At 36.1% G+C, this 6,808-nt stretch overlaps 1 pseudogene; it reads right to left on the bottom strand.

Annotated features, from left to right (window-relative positions):
* Positions 1 to 560: 560 nt before the first annotated feature.
* LOC118005956 lies at positions 561 to 1,072 on the bottom strand (annotated as a pseudogene).
* Positions 1,073 to 6,808: the final 5,736 nt, after the last annotated feature.

Consider the following 6,808-nt stretch of genomic DNA (forward strand, 5'->3'; position numbering starts at 1 on the left):
GTTCACCACATATGTAGTTACCGTCTGTTCTATTACATCACTATTACAATATCATTGACTGTCCCTGCCTTTTATTCCCATGACTTACTCATTCTATAACTGCAGACATGTATTACCTTCTCCCTGTGTCCGTTTTGTCCAACCATCTACCCTCTTGTCCTCTGGCAACCATCAGCTTGTTCTCTGCATTTATAGGTCTGATTCTGCTTTTTGTTTTGTTTATTCTTCATAAATCGAATCATATGGTATTTGTTTTTCTCAGCCTTACTTATTTCACTTAGCATAATACCCTCTAGGTCCATTAATGTTGCAACTGGCATGAAGCCATCCTTTTTATGATTGTATAATATTCTGTTGTAGGTATGTATATCATATTTTCCTTATCTTTTCATTTCTTCATGGACACGTAGGCTGTTTTCATATCTTGGCTATTGTAAATAATGCTGAAATATGCATAGGGGTGCATATATCTTTTTCAGTGTTTTCAATTTTCTTTGTGTAAATAGCCAATAGTGGAATTATTGGATCATATGGTATTTCTATTTTGAATTTTTTTTTGACTCTTTTTAGTTTATTGCATGAAGGAGTTACACTAGTCCAAGTTAAAAGCAGACCCCAAATGGTTACATTATACAAGCTGTGAAGTTTTTAAACTTGTGACAAGGGACAGAAGGGAAATTCTACTCATTGCAAGGAAATCCTCACTTAAGCTTCAGTGAGCCAAAAGTACTTAAAACCCATGAACCTTCAGCTGGTCATCCTTAGCCAGTCCAGTGTATACCAAGAACTGGGATATGTTCTTGGCACTAGTCACCCTGTAGCTGAATTACTTCTCCATATTCTGGATGCTCAATTACAGTACCATTGCAGGCAAATTTCTTCTTAAACGCCTTCACTGGTTTCTTTTTATCATAATTGTCAGTGATCCCTTGGACAGTAGTAAGGGTCTTCCTGCCATTCCTCTGTTGAATTCTTATATGGATATAATCCTCAGTGCCAGCAAGAAGCAGCTCATCACCCTTACTTGCATCAGCAAAGGGGTCAAAGAATGGAGGTTCTGGATATTGGACATACAGTACGATTCCTTTTCCTTGGTGGAAACAGCCTGAGGAAGGCAGTGATGGGAGAAGGCGGGGTGGGGGGTTGGGGGATGGAGCGTCCAGATGCAAGGGGGCTCAAGGGGGAGGCAGTGGCTCAGTGACTCGGCCTCTAATTTGAGTTTTGTAAGGAACCTCCATACTATTTTCCATAGTGGCTGTACCAATTTACATTCCCACCAACAATGCACAGAAGTTCCCTTTTTTTCCACATCTTCATCAACACTTTTTATTTCCTGTGTTTTTTATTTTAGCCATTCTAACAGGTATGAGGTGATATCTCATTGTGGCTTTGATTTGCATTTCCCTGATTAGTGATGTTAAGCAACTTTTCATTTGTCTGTTACCATCTGTATGTCTTTGGACAAATGTCTATTCAGGTCCTCTGCCCATTTTTTAATGGGATTTGTTTTTTGGTGTTGAGTTATATAAGTTCTTTATATGTTTTGGATATTAACCCCTTATTGAATGTATCATTTGAAAATATCTTCTTCCTTTCAGTAGGTTGTTTTGTTGATGGTTTCCTTTGCTCTGCAAAAATTTTTTATTTTGGTATAGTCCTGATAGTTGATTTTTGCTTATATTCCCCTTGCTCTAAGAGACATATCTGGAAAAATGTTTCTATGGCTGATGTCAGAGATATTATTGCTTGTGTTCTCTTCTAGGGTTTTATGGTTTCAGGTCTCACATTTAGGACTTTAATACAACTTGAGTTTATTTTTGTGTATGGTATTAGGAAATAGTCTGGTTTTATTCTTTTACATGTAGCTGTCCAGGTTTCCCACCATCATTTATTGAAAAGACTGTTCCCCTTTGTATATTCTTGCCTCTTTTCTCATAGGTTAATTAGACCTGAAAGTGTGGGTTTATCTCTGGTGTCTCTATTCTGTCCCATTCATCTATATGTCTGATTTTTGTGCCAGTACCATACTGTTTTGATTGCTACAGCTTTGTATTATATCTTGAAATCGGAGACTGTGATACTTGTGATACTTCGAGCTGGGTCCTTTCTCAGGAATGCTTTGGCTATTTGGGGTCTTTTGTGGTTCCATACAAATTTTAATATTATTTGTTCTAGTTTTGTGAAAAATGCTATTGATATTTTAATAGGGATTGCATTAAATCTCTGTATTGCTTTGGGTAATATGGACATTTAAACAATATTGGTTCTTCCAATTCATGAGCATGGGATATCTTTCCATTTGTGTCATCTTCAATTTCTTTCATTAGTGTTTTATAGTTTTTGGAGGACAGGTTTTTTACCTCTTTGGTTAATTTTATTCCTAGTTATTTTATTCTTTTTGGTGCAGTTATAATGGTGTTGTTTTTTAAATTTTTTATTTCTGTGACTTCACTGTGAGAGTATAGAAATGCTACCAATTTCTGGGTATTAATTTTGTATCCTGGCACTTTACTGAATTCATTTATTACTGCTAGTAGTTTTTTTGTTGGAATCTTTGGGATTTTCTATATATAGTATTATGTCATCTGGAAATAGTGCCAATAACTTTCTTCTTTACCAATATGGATACCTCTATAATTTCTTTGTCTTGTGTGATTGCTGTTGCCAAGACTTCCAGTACTATGTTGAGTAAAAGTGGTGAGAGTGGACATCCTTGTCTTTTTCCTGATACTAGAAAAAAACCTCTCAGTTTTTCACCATTGAATATGATGTTAGCTGTGGGTTTTTCTCATGTGTCCTTTACTATGTTGAGGTATGTTCCCTCTAAACCTACTCTATTGAGAGTTTTTATCATGAATGCATGTTGAATTTTGCTAGATGCTTTTTCTGCATCTATTGAGATGATTATGATTTTTACCCTTTGTTTTGTTGATACGGTATATGATGATGATTGATTTGCAAATATTGTATTATCTTTGTATCCCAGGAATAAATCCCACCTGATTGTGGTGAATGATCTTTTTAATGTATTGTTGGATTTGTTTTACTAATATTTTGCTGAGGATTTTTGCATCTCTTTTCATCAGAGATACTGGCCTGTAGTTTTCTTTATTTGTGGTGTCTTTGTCTACTTTTAGTATCAGGGTAATGCTAGCCTCATAGAATGTATTCAGAAGCTTTCCTTCCTCTTCTGTTTTTCGGAATATTTTGAGGATGTTTGGTAGAATTCACCTGTGAATCAGTGTGGTCTTGGACTTTTATTTTTTGGTACTTTTTTTTTATTACTGATTCAATTTTATACTAGTAATAAGTTTGTTCAAATTTTTTCTTTCTTCCTGATTCAGTCTTGGGATGTTATATGTTTCTAGGAGTTTAACCATCTTTTCTAGGTTATCCAGTTGGTTGGTGTGTCATTTTTCATAGTATTATCTTACAATCCTTTGTATTTCTGTGATGTCAGTTGTTACTTCTCCTCTCTCATTTTTGTTTTTATTTGTTTGGGTCCTTTCTCTCTCTCTTTTTTTTTTTCCCTTGTGTGTCCGACTAAAGTTTTGTCAATTTTGTTTATCTTTTCAAAGAACCAGCTCTTGAGTTCATTGGTTTTTTTCTCTTGTTTTTTTTTTTTTTTTAAGTCTCTATGGCATTTTTTTCTGCTCTGATCTTTATTATTTCCTTTGTCCTCCTCCCCTTGGTCTTCATTCTTCTTTTTCTAGTTCCTTTAGATGTAAGGTTAGATTGTTTATTTGAACTTTTTTCTTGTTTCTTGAGGTAAGCCTGTATAATTATATACTTCACTCTTAGAACTGCTGTCACTCTGTTCCAAAGACTGAACCATTGTCTTTTCATTTTCATTTTTCTCCATGTATTTTTAGATTTCTTCTGTTTTTAAAGTTTTATTTATTTGAGAGCAAGCTCATGCATGAGCTGGGGGGTTGTGTTAGAGGGGGAGGGAGAGAGAGAATCTCAGGCAGACTCCCCATTGAGTGCAGAACCCGATACAGGGCTCAATCTCACGACCTTGAGATCATGACCCAAGCTGAAATCAAGAGCTAGATGCTTAACCGACTGAGCCACCCAGGTGCCACTAATTTCTTCTTTGATTGTTTCCTTGACCCATTGGTTGTTTAATGTCATGTTGTTTAGTCCCCACATTTTTGTGTTTTTCCAGTGTTCTTCTTGTGATTTATTTCTAGTTTTATACCATTGTGATCAGAAATGATGCATGGCATTATTTTAGTCATCTGAAATTTATTGACACTTGTTTTATGGTGTAATATGTGATCTCTTCTAGGGAATGTTCCATGAGCACTTGAAAATATGTATTCTGTTGGGTTTTGATGGAATGTTCTGTATATATTTGTTATGTCCATCTGGTCCAATGTGTCATTCAAAGACATTGTGTCCTTGTTGATTTTCTGTCCAGATGATCTATCCACTGATGTAAGTTGAGTGTTAAAGTTCCTTACTGTTTATATATTATTTTCAATGCCTCTTTCTGTCCATTAATATTTGGACCTAGTATTTAGGTGCTCCAGTGTTGGTTGTATAGATATTTACAATTGTTGTATCTTCTTGTTGGATTGATTCCTTTATCATTATGCAGTGCCCTTCTTTGTCTCTTGTCAGTCTTTGTTTTAAAGTGGTTTTTGTGTGTGTGTGTGTGTGTGTGGTTTTTTGTTTGTTTGTTTTTGTCTGATATGAGTATTGCTACCCTGGCTGGTTTTTTTGCTTCATGGAAGCACAGTGAATGTTTTTCCATCCCTTCACTTTCAGTCTGTATGTGTCTTTAGGTTTTAGGTGATTCTCCTGTAAGCAGCATGTAGATGGGTTTTGTTTTTTTATCCATTCCACCACACTGTGTATTTTGATTGGATCATTTAGGCCATTTACATTTAAAGTAATTATTGATAGCTATGTACTTATTTCCATTTAAAAAATTTGTTTTCTAGTTGTTTTTGTAGTTCTTCTTTGTTCTGTTCTCTTCATCTCATTCTTTGTGATAGATGAGTATCTACAGCATTATGTTTGGCTTTCTTTCACTTTATTTATTGTGTATTTGTCATAGGTTTTGTGTTTGTGATTACCATGAGGTTTATATATAACATCCTAAGTAAATAGCAATCTATATTAATTTGATGGTCATTTCAGTTCAAACACATTCTAAAAAAGATATCTTTGTTTTTCTCCTTCTCTTCTGTTTTTACTCCCTTCTCCACATTTTATGTATATGTTGTCATATTTTACATCTTTTTATTCATAATTTTCTTATGTCTGATTATGGCCATTCTTTTCCACTTAAAGAAATCCCCTTGACATTTCTTGTAAGACTGGTTTAGTGGTGATATACTCCTTTATCTTCTGTTTGTCTGGGAATCTCTTTATCTCTTTTTCAAATTTGAAGGATAACCTTGCCAGTAGAGTATTCTTGCTTGTAGGTTTTTTCCTTTCAGCACTTTGAATATATCATTCCACTCTCTTCTGGCCTGCAAAATTCCTGCTGAAAAATCAGCTAATGGCCTAGTAGGTTTCCATTATAGGTAACTTTTTGTTTCTCTCTAGCTGTTTTTAAGATTCTCTCTTCATCTTTAACCTCTGACATTTTTATTATTATATGCCATGGTGTGAACCTCCTTGGGTTCATCTTGTTTGGAATTGTCTGTACTTCTTGGGCTTGGATGTCTGTTTCCTTCCCTTTGTTAGGGAAGTTTTCAGTTATTATTTCTTCAGATAAATTTTCTACACCTTTCTCTCTCTTCTGAGACCCTTTAGTGCAAATATTTGCTTGATGTTGTCTAGGAGATCTCTTAATCTATTCTCTCTTTTTTCGCATTTTTTTTTTTTTTTGGTCTTTTTGCTGTTCAGCTTGTCTTCCAGATTGCTGATACATTCTTCTGCATCCTCTAATCTACTGTTGGTTACCTCTGGTGAATTTTTTATTTCAGTTTTTGTATTCTTGAACTCTGGTGCTTTAAATATTTTCTATCTCTTTATTGAAGGTCTCACTGAGTTCTTCTACTCTTTTCTCCAGCCCAGTGAGTATCTTTTTTTTTTTTTTAGTAGATTTTATTTATTTATTTGACAGAGAGACACAGCAAGAGAGGGAACACAAGCAAGGGGAGTGGGAGAGGGAGAAGCAGGCTTCCCACGGAGCAGGGAGCCCGATGTGGGGCTCGATCCCAGGACCCTGAGATCATGACCTGAGCCGAAGGCAGACGCCTAACAACTGAGCCACCCAGGCGCCCCCAGCCCAGTGAGTATCTTAATGATCATTACTTTAAATTCTATATCAGGCATATTGGTTATTTTTGTTTCATTTAATTCTTTTTTTTTCTGAGTTTTTTTCTTGTTCTTTCTTTTGCAGCATATTTCTCTATCTCCCCATTTTGCTTGTCTCTCTGTTTGTTTCTGTGGATTAGGTGAAATGGCCACTTCTCCTAAACTTGAAGGAATGGTCTTGTGTGTGGTGTTCCCCATGTACACTGTGTGTGATTGCTGACTTTGGCTGGCTGACTAGAGCTGTGGCTATATATGCTAGTTACTCTTTTAAGGGGGAGAGAAGTTCCTGCAGCCCCTCGACCTTTTTAAACTGTGGCTTTTTCTCTGTGTCCCAATGGCTTCTGTACCTGCTGAGGTTGCAGACTCACTGAGATCACCAGACTCACCCATTATGGTGTCCGGACCATGCTCCAGTCTAGGCTTTTAAGGTGGGGTGGATATGTAAACCATGTCATTCTCCAGCCCCTCTGACCTGGAGAGCATTCCCACAGCTCCTCTGCTGCTTGGCAGAGTTCTAGTGTTTTCTCTTTTA

Source organism: Mirounga leonina, unplaced genomic scaffold (assembly GCF_011800145.1).
Source record: "Mirounga leonina isolate KUSES-001 unplaced genomic scaffold, KU_Mleo_1.0 Mir_101595, whole genome shotgun sequence".
Classification (NCBI taxonomy): domain Eukaryota; kingdom Metazoa; phylum Chordata; class Mammalia; order Carnivora; family Phocidae; genus Mirounga; species Mirounga leonina.